Below are 16,649 nucleotides of genomic sequence, written 5' to 3'. Positions count from 1 at the left end.
CAGTGGCGCAGTGAGGGGGGGGTTTGGGGGATAAACCCCCCCCCCAGAGCTCACAGAAATTTTTAAGTTTAATCCATTTTACTTATTTGTATCAGTATTACTTATAGAATGGAGTTAGGATTAATCAAATATCCCTCAGCAAGCCGTAAAACTCACCATGTTGAACCATTCATCTAATTTTTTTTCCGGCGGAGGGCCTCCGCACCTCCCGCTTACCATGGCGGGTATGCAATACTCTCAAGCCCCCCAGTATTAGTTGCGCCTGAAACCCCCCCCCCCCCCCAATAGCCTTAATTCCTGGCTGCGCCCCTGGTCCGATATATCGGAGCGGCTGATTATTTAAACTATTGATTTAAAAAATTGCCGAAATAATTTAAAATGAACCTCATTAACCGGAACTTGGCAACCCGTAATCGGAAAAAACAATCGACAACCTACTCCTCCAACCTCTCACTCCCCTCCCCCCACCACCTGACACGTATACCTATATATACCAATTTTAAATCCCACCTCTTCAGATTCCCTTGAGAAAGCGACCAGCATCGGTCGGGAAACGTTGGGGCCACCCAAAATCTGACGCGGCGACATAGCCCAAAAGTTTTAATTCAACATGACGGAATAATTACTTTTGAAATGAATATTTGAGAAAAATAACTTTGTGCACCAATGGGTTAATGCGACGCCGAGGAGAGAGGACATGCGACAAGCGATACACGATAGGGAGGCTAGTTTTTGCGTAGTGCTGTATTCGGCGACTGAAACGCTTTCGCTATAAAAACGGCTGTACCCAAAACTACTGATATATATACTTGCAAACATAGGATTCATCGTGCTTTCAAATCCTATCGGATTCATGTCCCCACTCTGTTGGTAAACCTCTGTAATCAATGCTGTTAGTATAAATAAGACGTGCTGCGCCCGCTCCCAGCGGGCTTCCCCCGCTCTTTTCAATGCAGGTCCACTGAGGGATGGGCGCGTTTCTAATTTTAAAATGTAGAAAAAAGGCAGCGTCTTATGAACAAATTTAATTGGAATGTTCATGTACAAATTGAGGTCAGAGGATCTCATTAAACACAACATTGGATGTAATGACACTATCCTCTGTTAAACGCACATGAAAACTAATACTTACGTATCAACAGGAGACTTGAATGTGGAATCAGCCGCATTTTGATAAAAGTTATTTAAAGAATGCGAGATATTGTTGCAAATGAAAAAATGTATCAGTTTGTGTGCCGTTAACGTCAGGAATATTTGCCGGTTTTTTTTTAATCATTAAAAAACCAATTTTAGGAAACAGTAGCAGTATTTAGGAAGTGAGATATGCCGTCGCATGTTTTCTGATAAATTCTGTGCATTTTGGTACCTAATTTGTAGAGTTTGGTTGCGTATAAGTTGAAAAAAAGGTATCTTTAAAGTAGAAATAATATAGAAGATGGACTCATCAAAATTTTCCATATTCATTTATCTGATAGGTATCATGGTTAAGCGCCATGTAAAAAAACAGTTCACTTTTTACTTGTTCGAGTCGCAGGTCGAAATAATAGTTCATGTAGCTGCGAGAGTTTAACCCAGGAATTCACGCATTGGCCTTGACGGAGAGTGTGAGAGCAGACTGAATAGCGATTGATTGATTAATTTATTTAATCAGCCAAAGTTGATTCGCCCTTTTGCTATAAATCGGTGTTATTGGTTTAAAAAAATCGATTTTTTAGGAAGCGTTGCGAGGAAGTTAGATCGATTACGTAATAGGGGACAGTTTCCTTCATCAGAAAAAACGAAAGGCATTGATGGCGATTCCTTACCCACCATTAGTGTATTAATAATATACAAATTGTTTGGTTTTTGAATTCCCAGTTTAGACGAATGTTAATGGTCAATTTTATACTCATTTGAAAAGGGCCAGATTGGCGCCCATGCGATGCCTCTCCACGAGACGTCACAGGGACCTAGTTTCTACACGAAAGGATAGGAGTTTTACATGGTCTGATATAACCAATGCATGCATGAGGCACAGAGCTCAGGGAAACATCTCTTAATAATCACCTATTAAAATTACCTAAGTTCGAAAGTTTCCTTCGTTTGATCAGGTATTAATAATCTTTGTTTAAGCCATGCGCTACCAGTTAGCAGGGTACTCTGCTACCCGCTATAGCATCCTGCGTCGTATCAGCGCTAAGAGCCTCGCCCCAAGGTCACCTCACTTGACGCGGAAGCAGGAACCAGAACAACGTCACACGGGGTTTTCCCAGCATTCATATTTAGCCGTCGTGTTTTCGTGCACTTAAAAATTTTCAATTTTCATTTAATCGCAATTAATAGATTTTGTCGTTCACAAATCTAAAATCGTGAAATACGTTCTCCAGGAGTATTAATCTTTCGATTTAGGCAATAAAATAAATAATAGAAAACCACCCTATTATATGCTAAGATATTTTGTCTCGTATTACGGACTTCAGAAATCAGATCGAAGTGGAGGATACTGACCGAAGATTTGTGGTATGTTATCTCAAGATATTTTCATTTCTATTGTGTTTATTGTACTCCAAGGCCAGAAAATATTTTCGGGGGGGTTTATGGAATAGTAGACAAACAAAATTATTTTTATAAGATAAATAAAAAAGCGTTTACGGTTAAATATACATATTTATTATAAACCCATAAAGGAAAATATAAAAATATTATTATAAAATTTAACTTAACCTTCTAGCTTTTTTTTTGCTGCGACCAAATGAATTAATTCCTCGGTGTCGATGTCAATTCTGCGGTCCCTCAGGAGTCTCATAAGTCACTCACCTCTCCACTAATTTACAGCACTATTACATCACACACTGCACTACAACTACGCACACTGCACCTACAACTCCGCTAGATAAATATTGACTTAAGTCGCATTGGACTACTAGATGTCCTTGCGCCGCTATAATAATATCGTCGTGTGAGCACCAAGCGAGCATAAAGTATCTATTTAATTTTTTCATTTCGGGGGGGGGGGGGATAAATCCCCCTTCACCCCCCACCCTGGCTACGGCCTTGTTGCACTCCTTAATCGTGTGGAGTTTGGTAGACATTCTAAATGGAAACAAATACGCAAAATTTGAAATTCCCCTCGTGATTAGATGTCGCATCGAATATTTTTCCATATGCCCCTCGTACGTATCAAATATCCACCTCACATTAACTGCAAAGGATGCCACTGTGTATTATAAGTCAGTTTTTTTCATATTTAAGAGATAACTGGTTCCTTCCCTTGCATGACTTAGGAAAACTCGTAAGTAGACACTATATGAATCAGTGAGTATGCTGGCTTGGTATTAAGTAGAGTATATAGCAATATGAATTCGGATGATTCCAACCTCTCCGATGAATTTTTTTCTGAGTCATAAGATGGCAGGAACATGTTTTTGTTACCCTTTTTAACGAATATTGACCACTGCTGTCCAGGGCCGCTTCATCAATTAGGCTAAGTAGGCACTCTGCCTAGGGCCTACGGACTTTTCAAGGGCCTACGAATGCCAGAACATAAAGTGAAAACAAGTTCAGATTGCCAGGAAAATTCAATAATGTTTTTATCAAAGTAACTACATATACATATAACCGTGTGAGATGAGCACCTGAGCAAGTCAAGCTGCAGTGCTGATGATCTGTAAATTACAGTATGTTAACTTTTCGGCTCTCTGTCTCAGGAAAGTCACATATGACGTCATCAAATGTCATTTCCCTCATCAAATCCTTTTCAATTGAAAGTAATGCCAGGGAGGATAGTCGTGTTTGTCTCTTCGTTGACCGAAGATACGTTTTTATCAATTTGAGTTTAGAAAAGGAAACTTAATTTAAATTTTCTTAAGAAACAAGAAGCACACGATTAACAATAAACAACGAATGCGAAGCGCATGATGTAACACCGGAATTACAACATCATCACTGCATAGAATAATTAACAATGCGGAAAGTTCATTTAGATTTCCAATAGCAAAGAAGTGTGGGTGGAGTTTTGAAAAATATTAAAAATGAAGTCGGGGAGGGCCTACGACTTTGAAAGTGCCTAAGACGACCTTAAAACGGCCCTGCTGCTCTCGTTATAAAAATTTTCATGACGAAAATTCATTTTGTACTCCACGGATATCGTCATTCGAAACAAGAAGAATTTGGGAAATATTCGAGACAGTTATTCTTGTCCATCATGTTCTTTTTCGTGTTACTCGAGTGCTCTATTGTTTCCAGTAATATGTAGACACCCACGAGACCCACTTAACTGATGGGGCCGGGTTAATTAAAAAGTTGTAAGGTTGGCTCATGAAGCAACCTGCATCCTTAGCCTTCACGGCACTTAGAGACACGGTAAAGTTCGTAATGAAACACTATTGAAAGCAGTGAGTGAGTATGCTTAGTTGTAAGGCAGATGATTTTTCACAGTACTATTGCTAATGCTTATGCTATTGCTATTGCTAATGCTGCTATTTCCATACTGATTTGGTCACCTGGCTCGAGTCTCGTGTACTTGGGGTCTTTTGGAGGCCCACCAAAGTATCACGAATCCCTGAAATTTATGACGAGAATTTTCTTTAGATCAAGCGCTTTCTTGCCTGAGGATTTCCTACTTTTGACCTCAGAGGAACAGTTGATATTATGTTCGGGGAATTTTCACACCCACAACAACACAGTCCTTGTACAGTCGGATTCAAAAGTATTGCAAAGATTTTAGCGGCTCCACTTTCGCCGCAGTTTGGAAATTGAGTTTCGTTATTGTCTATGGTACCAGTGGGAGAGAAATTTGAACAACAATCCCATCTCTCGCAATATCTTCATCATTACTACATCTTAAAAGAGAAATTCATACGTGATATGAGCAATATTTAATGCTACATAAATTGTATAGCTCATGCTTGGTAATAAATCGACCTTCGCAACTTTAAATCACTTTTTCATTTAAATTAGCCTATCCGTCGAAGTGCATTTCCTTACAATTAACTGTGTAGCTTTTCAAAGAGAGATAACGAAAATAAATTACGTATAAAATAATCGCCGAACTATCACTGCAAATATTGGCAATGCGTGCTAAAATTCAGTTTGATTTAGTGACACTAGAAGACTGGTTCGTTCTCTTGAATGACTTAGGAAACCTCGTAACGAAACTATATTGAAATCAGTGAGTGAGTTGGCTTAGTGGCAAAGCAGATAATTTTCACGGCAGCAATTTCAAGTTGGAGATTCAAATTTCTCCGAAAAAGAATTTCCGAAGCATATGATGGCGGTACCATATTTTTTCTTATCCACTTTAACGCAAATTAATCACTGCTGTCGTTTAAAAATTTATAATGGCGTAAATTCATTTTCTTTTCCACGGATATCGTCATTCGAAACAAAATCTCATTTCAAGAAGAATTTTGAAAAATATTCCAGACAGTTTTTCTTCTCCATCACGTTCTTTTTCGTACTATACGAATGTTCTATCGTCTTCAGTAATATGTATACAGCGATGACTCCCACTTAGCGGATGTAGTCGAGTCGGTGAAAACGTGGGAGGTTGGCACATGAAGCAACCTGCATCCTTAGCCTTCGCGGCACCAAGAGCAGACGAGGACGGAAGCGGACGAAACTGAGCTACCGAGGCAGGAGTCAAACTCCAAGATCGAATGCCCAATCGAAATAAATATCATTGGATGGAATGCACTGAAGAAACTCACGTCTCTGCTGGCATTTGGGCCGTCGGAGTTTTTTCTTTCGGGCTCCGTGGCGAGGTTTTTTTCCTATGCTTAGATTCACATTACGTCTTGCTGTTTATGTCTCACTAATACTCAGTTCAGTAGCCGATTGGGTCTATGCTATGAGTAGTAGATGTGGTAGAGCTCTGTGAGAGATGGAGTCCGAAGTAATTACACGTTTTTCAATTTTTAAGAGGCATTTTTAAAAATGAACATATTGTATATGCACATTGCTCAAAGAGGATGTAAATGGCAAGTGTATTTAAACGACGAAAGTTATTAAAGTAATGATTCCATGTACAGTTTGTGGATTGGATTAAGTCACATGCTAGGAAAGAAAGGTTAAAGGGTTCAAGTCACGACTATGCAAATAAACCTACTAGTTGGTAATAGGAATTAGCGCCGTGAGAGATTCATGCAAGAGTTATAACATGCCAAGAGAAGCATGCAATTATATCAAGCATTAGCTAAGCATAAGCTACTAGTTGATAATACTAGCTATAGCTATCATTGACAAATACAGTATGTTATTAACTGTAAATACAGAGCCTATTTAATTTAGTCCGTGTAAAGTTATTCTAGAGCTAAACTATTAAGTCGTGTGAGGTGTTGGGGATGTCGCATGACTACTCAATTCTCAAGCGATTAATTATTCGTTGAAATGTTAAACTCCTTCCTTACATAACCGTTCGGGCGGTTGACTGTAGAGTGATTTTTGACGACCTTTTCTGCATCTTCAGGCCTGATTACGGACTCAGTAACGGTTCATATGCGATGCATCACGGCCTCTGCTTTTTCCACCATTTCAAGGACAATTTCTTCGAAGTTCGGCGGAAAACAGAGGATCAGGATAACATAAAACCTTATTTTTCAATTTTCAACCACCAGTGTGTGCATGGTTTATTGCATATGATAGGGTGGTTTCCTATTATTTTTATTTGCCTGAGTCGGAAGATTATTACTCCTGGAGTACGTATTTCACGCTTTTAGATTTTTAAATGATCTGTCTATATTTCGCGATTAAATGATAAGAGAAAAATTGTCAAGCGCACGAAAACGTTACGGCTAATTATGAATGCTGGCATTAGCTCGTGTGACGTCATTCTGGTTCCGGCTTCCACTGTGTGAGGCCACCTTAGTGCGAGGCTATGAGCGCCGCTACGATGCAGGCTGCTAGCAGGTAGCACTTGGCTTAAATAAGGATTATTTATTCCCTATCAAACGAAGGAAATTTTCCGACCATAGGCAGTTTTAATAGGTGATTATTAAGAGATGTTTCCCTGAGCTCTGTGCCTCATGCATGCATTGGTAATTTCAGACGATGTAAAACTCCTATCCTCTCGTGTAGAAACTAGGTCCCTGTGACGTCACGTGGAGTGGCATCGCATGGGCGCCAATCTGGCCTTTTTCAAATGCAGTTAAAATTGAACATTAAATTGACCGTCTAAACTGGGATTTGTAAAACCAAATAATTTGTATATTATGAATACACTAAGCCTCGTAAACCCTCAGTTTTCGATTTTGAAACTTCGGGCGTCCGTACAATATTTGTATTTCATCCGAAAAATTGAGCTAATTATTGGTTGAAAAGAAATGAAATCTGAAAAAAATGTGCATTGCACTTAATTAATTTTTAAATATTGTATCAACACGAAGGTAGTATCGTAATTTCGAAGTCTGAGAAGTATTTAACCCTGAGGCGTTTTCTGTTGTTTATCTAAACCAGATTTTACAGATTGAAATATATTGTTCAACTGAACGGGTAAAGCGTGTCCATAATATGGATATAAAATTATGATGTTGGTTTGTTTACCAATTTATCACATCTACATACAGTAAAACCTCTTTACATCGTAATGGAGGGGACCAAAATTTGTGCAATTTGATGTTTGGAGGTTCCCTAAAGAGAGGTTTCTATGATAGGCACCATTTTTTTCATATCTTTCGGAAATGAAAGGCACTACGTCTTCTTAACAATTATATTCATGTGTTTAAACAAATATGCATGTATTAGTGAACATATATTTATCATCTAATAATTACAGAAAGCGAGCGCTATCACGTGATTTTTACCATGATTCGGGAGAAAACGATGTGATCTCTTTTAATTCAAATTCAATGTAAAAAGGTTCACTACATAGAGGTTTTACTGTATATTACATATGATTTTTCTCATTTAAAGTTAAATGACTTAGTTACGAACCGAAATCTTGCAACTAAAAAATGAGTTATGGATTACAAATGCGAGGGTCGTTCGATAATTCCTTAGAATTTCCGAGAGATGGCACTCCTAATATCAGAAATTATTTTTTCCCCTGTACGCATCGTTCTTGACTAGTCAGCTGTTACAGTTTCAGTTTAATCCATGTCACAGTTTCATTGTTGTTGCGTAGTTATGAAAAATTAATAAAGGTTCAGGGAATTTCTTCTCAAGGCCTGTTCACACAATACATTTACATGTTCGTGTTAAGGTCTGAATGTATGAACTCGTGAATTAACACGAAAATGCACCGTTTAACTTATGCGAACGCATGTACTGACAATAGAACCTGTTCTGATTTGGTTCATGCATTAGTATTTTTGTTCCGTTCCGGTCCACGAAAGTCATTCACGCAAACAGACATTAAAGAACTCGTACGAGTTGATGTATCGTTTAAACAGACCTTTAGTCTGAACACCAACGCTGATTTTCACTGGGAGATTTCTCTTAAAATGGAAAGGGTTTTCTTGGTTTACGCTTTGCTTTATTAGATATCAGAGGAACGTAAGTTATTATTCTCCAGTGTAATAACAGAGTGGCAGAACGTCTTCCTATTTCATTCCGCCATTTAATAGATTCGTTACCTGCGTGCAATGAACCCAAGTTGACCTTGCTGGGCTACCGGGTGTTACCTTGTTGGTTGCCATGGCACAATCGTGAGAATCAGTGGCGTAACTATGGGAATTAGCTTTGGGGGGGATGAGGGAGCTTTAGGGGGGCATGAGGGGGGTTATTGGGGGATACACCCTCTCCCCCCCCCCCAGGAAACGGGTATTTCAGGAAAAATTTTGAAAATTAACTGCCTGAAAATGCATTTTACACCATTGTGGCACTTAAAATTTAACTTTTAGCAGATACAGTTATTATGTATCAAATCCAGATAAGATTGTCATGTAATTTTTTGATTTCTCAGAGGGTTTGGAGGGGTATTGCATCCCCTCCTTCCCCCCTACAGTCCACTGATGAGAATCATTGGTCAATTACAAAGAAATGGTATAACAGTAGTTGTTGGGCGAATTGGAATTCATTGTGGTATGCTTGTGCATGTCTCTCATTTGCTATAGTTTAGTGAAGGAGAACCACTGCAATGGAGAGAGAACAGGAATTAATTGTGGCTTGCCACTATATTGTCACACTTTTTGTGGGAAGGCTGTTATCATTCCGTTTTGTAATGTTTTTTGGCCATAATTTTACGCATAGTCGAGCCACAGAGTAAGGACCATATCTAAACTGTTATTCTTCATTCCGAGAATCTGCGTCAAACGGAAACTACGAGATGTGTTTCTGGGAAGCATTCATTTGTTTATTTATTTATTTCATCACCAAAAACGGCACAAAGGCCTCTACATTGGCTGTTCATTAAATAAATAATACCTCAAAGATAACAAACAATAGCACAAAAAAATAAAAACTAACAGAAAACAAAATTTATAAACATAACAAGGGGCAATTAGACAATGGTGAATTATTCAGATGGCATTTTAAGGTGGCTTTGTAACTAGTGGCAGAGGAAAAGAGGTCCAGGGAAGGGATTTTTGAATCTATGGAGTTAAAACAAGGAGGGGATTTGGTAGAAGAGAAAGCGTTGAGAGATGGAAAGACGGAATCGCGGCATGTGAAGCAGAGAGTTATTTCGTGAGGGGCGAGGAGGAACATGAAAACGGAAAAGAGGGAGAATTTCGTTTGTCCGCAGAGAACCGCTGAAGATTCTATGCAGAAACATGAGGTCATATAAGACACGGCGGCCTTTTATGCTAGATATCCTGAGGGAGGAAAGGATAGCGTCACGAGCGTAATATCTGAGTGCGGGGATTCGATGGCGGGCAACAGCAAGAAAGAAGTTAACAGGACGATTGAGCAAGTTTAGAGTAGTGGGGCAGGCGGTAAACCAAACTGATAAGCAGTATTATAGTATGGGGAAAATACATCCGAAAGACACTGTTCTTAAAGCGGTAGGGTCGTGAAGGTCTGTTAGTCGATATAGCATACCATAACAATGGCCATTGCTCTTTTCACGATCACCGAAATATGATCCTGAAATTTTAATTTGTCATCAAAGATCACACCTAGGTCGCAGTGGGAGGTTACAAGATGGATAGGCTTATTTTAAAGGCTGTAAGTTAAGTAAGCTATTCATCGTGTCATGCTAATGCATCACAAATATCTTTTTTCTCAGAAAAATAATCTTTAATAAAAAGAAATGTAAATAATTATATTCATCATTAGTCTCCAAAACTAATATTTTCAATTAAAACTAACCTCTGACATTAGACAATTAATATTTTTATTTTTAGGTATATCAAATAGAACTATTTTCATATTAATGAGACACGCTATATCTATAAGAATTACCCTTCCTCCTAAAAATCTTAAAATAATATCATTTAATACAAGTACTATTAGTAGGAAATTAACCTACATTGATGAATTCTAAATCCATAGCACTTTTCTGCTAAAATAGTAATAAAATTCAAAACATAAAAAATATTTTTCAATTATGGTCCTTTCGTACTAATAACTGATATTAAATTGGGAATAGAAACCGACCTGGCTTAAACCGGTATGAAATCAGATCATGTAAGAATTTAAAGCTCAAACAGGCCTATTAATTAAGCTGCTGCACCTAATTATTATCTTAATCCAACATCGAGGTCCCAACCCTTCCCGTAAATATGAACTCTGAGGGAAGATTACGCTGTTACCCCTAAGGTAACTTAGTCTAATGAATTGTGCCACGAATCGCACCTAAATGTGATGACAATTTCTTGTTTGCTATCAATTCCACTTCTTATACTCCAGCCGCGAATTCCTTTCTCGCCGCTGTGATGTGATGATAGTCCTTGGCCCTTAGGCCGCTTTTCCACAGTCTCGCTGCGAACGCTCGTCTTTTTTTTCCTTGGACTGTGGGTACCGGGGTCGCTCGCTACGAGGCGTTCGCGTCGCACAATTCGACGCGAGCCGTGCCCGTGCGCTTGTCGGTAAAATAGCAGTGCTCAAAGGTTCCTCGCCCCGTGCTGTGCGTAAAGTGGACGGATACCCAGTGGCGGCTTGCCCATAAAAGAACTCTGGGACGCCGCCCCTTCCAAAGATTTGAAAAAGGAAAACATTAAATACCCATTAAATTATAATCATACATCTAATTAATCAAGGTGTTTTTTTCAATCGCATGCATCGAAAAAGTAGGATAAACACGTAAAAATAGCGCGAGAAGTTATAATTTGTAGCCGTGGGGCGCTGGCCAGAACGTCCAAATCCATATTAACGTACAGTTACATGATATGGTGGTAGTGGTGGGGGCTTCTCTTGCTATGACGCGTCTAAGTGTCGTCGCGACGCGTCTTGTGCCTTGTGGGAGTCTTTGGACGCCGTCCGAGCATGCGCAGAGCGACGTATCTAGTGAGTTGGCACCGCCGCGACGCCCGGTGGCCGTATAGTCTTGGTGTGGTCCAGAATACCTTGTTTTGGTGACCACTTGACTTATTATTTGTAAATTGTTTTAATGTCAATAGGCCTAGTTGTAGTTGAGTTAATCGAGTTTGTGATTGTTAGTGTTTTTGTGTTGATGATTGTTTTGTGTACTAGTAGACTCTAGATTGATTGAAAAACGCATTAAAATACACAAAATATTCAAAAATATTAACGGTGGAGTATGCCCCTCCCTGCATTTGACTCACGAGCCGCCACTGTGGATACCTGTGACGTCTGCCTCGTACCATGACAGCACACAATTCTGCACTGCAAACCAACGAACCTCCACAACGACACTGTCACCATGGATAATGATGTCTTAATCAGACAACAGGGTAGTTTCCTTCATCAAAAGGAAACGAAATAAAGTCATTTATTGCGACTCCGTAACCACCAGTACTGTAGTCATAATATAGGTACTAATTATTTGGTTTTATAAATCCCAGTTTAGACGAATGTTAATGGTCAATTTTAACCTCATTTAAAAAAGGCCAGATTGGCGCCCATGCGATGCCACTCCACGAGACGTCACAGGGACCTAGTTTCTATACGAGTAGATAGGAGTGAGTTATACATTGTCTGAGATTACCAATGCATGCATGAGGCACAGAGCTCAGGGAAACATCTCTTAATAAATACCCATTAAAACTGGCTAAGATCGGAAAGTTTCCTTCGTTTGATGGGGTAATAATAATCCTTATTTAAGCCAAGCGCTAACTGCTAGCCGGGTACTCTGCTTCCTACTAGCAGCCTGCGTCGTATCAACGCTCAAAGCCTCTCCCCAAGGTCACCTCACACGTCGACAGCTGGAACTAGAAATACGGCACACTGGATTTTCCCAGCATTCATAATTAGCCATCGTGTTTTCGTGCACCTGAATATTTTCACTTTTCATTAAATCGCGAAAAATATATATTATCATTTGAAAATCTAAAAGCGTGAAATACGTACTCCAGGAGTAACAATCTTTCGATTTGGGCAATAAAAAATAATACGGAACCACCCTATTCGTGAAGTGTAATGAAACTAAACGTTTAATGTGGGGCTCGAAACACCCTGAATATTATGATAAAAAAAACAAGAGAGAAGACTTGTGGCGGCAGCTAGTTACACGTTTCTAAAAGTCAAAGACTTATTGTATTTACTATGAACTCGGGTGGTTTGCAGTGAGCATTCGTGGTTACAAACTATACTGAAGAGCGCGTGCCTCACCCTGAGTCAGAAAATACGTATTCGCAGCGAACAGCCTCGCACTGTGGATACCGGCCTAAGCGTCGCTCTATATTATTCCGTCTGCGGATGGCGATATATTTTATTTTTTCATTCAAATCGTGCGAACCACTTCGACTTCTAACACTATGCGTGCCATTGCCATAATATATTACGTCCTGCTAATCCTTCTGAGGATTGTCTGTGAACGTAATATTACGACCATCTATTTTATTGTCTTTGTTTGCGTGAAGCTGTGATATTTGGCCCATGGTACTTTTCCAGTTTACTGCCTACTGGTTCTGTCTTTTCAAAAATCAACTGCTCGATGGAAAAAGACTTCTTTCAATGCCTTGAGGACGAAAAGTCCTCTGTAGCTACCGGCACCCTTATCTCAGCCTACTTTGTGTGAAAATTCTTTGGAGGATAGAACCGTTCATTGAGGGTGCAGTGACCCTTTTTGTCATCCAGGATTTATAATGCTTTGCTTGGAACAATGCTTTTTATGATTTCCTTGCTTTAAATAGTTCAAATTGAGCGTAATAAAAAACTTATTATGCATGTTATGGCGGTACATCATATGTTGCAACTTTTTTTATTTTTCAAAACCAGTAGGTTTTCATTGTTACTTTATATATTTAAAAATTAGCAATAAATGTTGTTCAACTCATTCAAAAAGAAGAAAAAAGTGCATTTTTACTGAAATACACATCGATATAACTATATTTTTGATGCTAAATTTAAAAAATGTATGAATTTAGTAAAAATGGCTGGATTTTTCAGTAGGGCTTTAAAATTAGCAGCCGGAACTCAAAGTGTTAATAATCACCGATAATTCAATTAGATAACTGTGGATAGCTTCTGACTTTTCCATTTACACATTCGTAACCCATTGAATCTGCTAGTCCCAGCGGCGCCAACTGCATGGGGCCTCAGGGGGCCCGAGCCACCCCAAAAATTCGTTACAGATGTGAGGAAAAAATGTGTCAGGCTGGTCAATTTTCCCCGTAGTGTCCAGATATCGAGATTCGAGTTATCAGGGTTCTAATTTTGATCATATGACTGTTCTAAAAAGCTTACAAAACTTAAAATTCACTACTTATAAAATTTACCGGGGCAAGGTCCTCGGTGTGTGCCCCCCAATATTTTTTGTAAGTCGGGACCCCTGGCTATTCCACTGTCTTTTTCTCTCAGAAGAAATCTTTCTGTGGTCTTACGAAGTAGTGGCGCAGCGAGGGGGGGGGGTTGGGGGATAAACCCCCCCTCAAGAGCTCAGAGAAATTTTTAAGTTTAATCCATTTCACATAATTAGATTGATATTACCACTAGAATAGTGTAGGGATTACAAAAAAATATCCCTCAGAAAGTCGTAAAACTCACCATTTTTAACCATTTACCTTTAAAATTCCGCAGTTTATTAATCTCGCACTTACCGCTTATCCTGGTGGGTATTCTAAACCCCCACACACCCCGGTATTAGTTGCACCTCAACCCCTCCCCCCCAGCCTTAATTCCTAGCTGCGCCCCTGTTCCGAAGGGGAATGTTGAGGAGATGATCAGGTATTTTCGTTTCGCTGAGGCACATGAAGGAGAATCCAAAGGAAGGCTTCCAATGATAATTATAACGAGTCGATTGGGTGCTTGAATTCTTCAAGCGGGTAATTAGGAGGTTGGGAACATTGGGTGCTTTCCATTCATGCGACTCACGCGTCGACTTGTGTCTACTCGCGTCATTTGTTTATAACTCTCCTATTCCTGAGCGTTACCGTTTGTTGACTTGTGTCACAACAGTCGGCGACACACACCGAATGGAACACGAAATCCACGACGCAAGTCGACTTGTGTCGACGTGTGTCAGTGAATGGAAAGCACCCATTGTTGTGTCACGTGTTGTCGAGTATTGTGTCCATAAGTGTTTAAAATATTCAAAAATTTCCCTGCCGGTTTTTGAAAGGGTAAGGAACTTAATTGTTTATTTTTAAATTATTTGTTATTTTCAATATGATTTCATTTGACGGATACTTCATTATTTCAATAGGCTAAGTTTAGCACTGAGACATAATTGGAATAAGGTTTTTAAAATTTCAAGACAGTGATGATTTTGTGGTTATTTTTCAACTCTTAAAGTCCAAAAGCGTTGTGATAAGCGAAACTTGAAAATGAAACGCAGATTACTTAGATAAATATATAAAGATGTACCACTCGCAAAACATATGTCCATAATGCAGTGTGTAAAATACTAAATTGTAACGATTCCCCAAATTTCTTTGGTACTAAAAAATAGTTATTCTCAAGATATTCCAATTTGAAAAAAAATAGCTTTGGCATATTTGCTATCATTATCGTATCGAATTATCAAGTATACTGACACGTGTATTGAAAATTTGCAATCCTGTTCCAGTCTTCGATCATCAACCCTAAATTTCCTGGTCAACTATGTACGTGGATAGAAAATCCTGTATGTAATAACGATTCGATATATTTTAAGAAAAAGCATATTCAATATATATAGATCGTGAGACTACACGCAAAGCATATTTCCATTGGGCATTGTGAGGAAGACCAAGATGTACCCATTCACCAAATTTCATTGGTCCAACGTAAATACTAATCATGTTATGCCAATTCGCGTATTTGCTACAATTATCGAATCGATCTTTCGATAAAACTGCTATCTGCACTGTAATATCCGCAATGCCGTAGATTTTAATTCCAGTTAATAGAAATCTTCTCTATATTTCCTGGTCAACTATGTCCTTGGATGTAAAATCCTATATGTTATAGCAATTCGACATATTTTAAGAAAAAGTAGATTCGATATATATCGAACGTGAGACTAAACACAAACAATATTTCAATTGGGCATTGTGAGGAATCCCAAGATGTACCCATTCACAAAATGTCATTGGTGCAACGTATATACTAATCAAAATATGCTAATTTCAGCATTTGCTATACCTATCGAATCGATCTTTCGATTATACTGACATCTGCACTGTAAAATCCGCAACGATATTGATTTTATTTCCACGCTATGGTCATCTTCTATATAATTGCTGGTCAACAATGCCCGTGGGTGTTAGATCCTAAATGTTATAGCTATTCGATATAATTTGTGAAAAAGCAGATTCGATATTTATCGAATGTGAGACTACATGCAAAACATATTTCCATTGGGCAATGTGAGGAATCCCAAGATGTACCCATTCACAAAATGTCATTGGTGCAACGTATATACTAATCAAAATATGCTAATTTCAGCATTTGCTATACCTATCGAATCGATCTTTCGATTATACTGACATCTGCACTGTAAAATCCGCAACGATATTGATTTTATTTCCACGCTATGGTCATCTTCTATATAATTGCTGGTCAACAATGCCCGTTGGTGTAAAATCCTAAATTTTATAGCTATTCGATATAATTTGTGAAAAAGCAGATTCGATATTTATCGAATGTGAGACTACATGCAAAACATATTTCCATTGGGCAATGTGAGGAATCCCAAGATGTACCCATTCACAAAATGTCATTGGTGCAACGTATATACTAATCAAAATATGCTAATTTCAGCATTTGCTATAACTATCGAATCGATCTTTCGATTATACTGATATCTGCACTGTAAAATCCGCAACGATATTGAATTTATTTCCACGCTATGGTCATCTTCTATATAATTGCTGGTCAACAATGCCCGTGGGTGTAAAATCCTAAATGTTATTGCTATTCGATATAAATTGTGAAAAAGTTTATTCGATATATATCGAATGTGAGACTACATGCAAAACCTATTTTCATTGGATATTGTGAGGAATAAAAAGATGTACCCATTCACCATATTTCATTGGTCAAACGGAAACACTATTGAAGTTATGCCAATTAACGTATTTGCTATAATAATCGAATCGATTCTTCGATCATACTGACATCTGTACTTTAAAATCCGCATTGCTTTTGGTTTAACTTACAGTCTATGGGTATCTACTATATAATTCCTGGTC

Source organism: Ischnura elegans, chromosome 4 (assembly GCF_921293095.1).
Source record: "Ischnura elegans chromosome 4, ioIscEleg1.1, whole genome shotgun sequence".
Lineage (NCBI taxonomy): Eukaryota > Metazoa > Arthropoda > Insecta > Odonata > Coenagrionidae > Ischnura > Ischnura elegans.
This window is presented reverse-complemented; position numbering follows the sequence as displayed.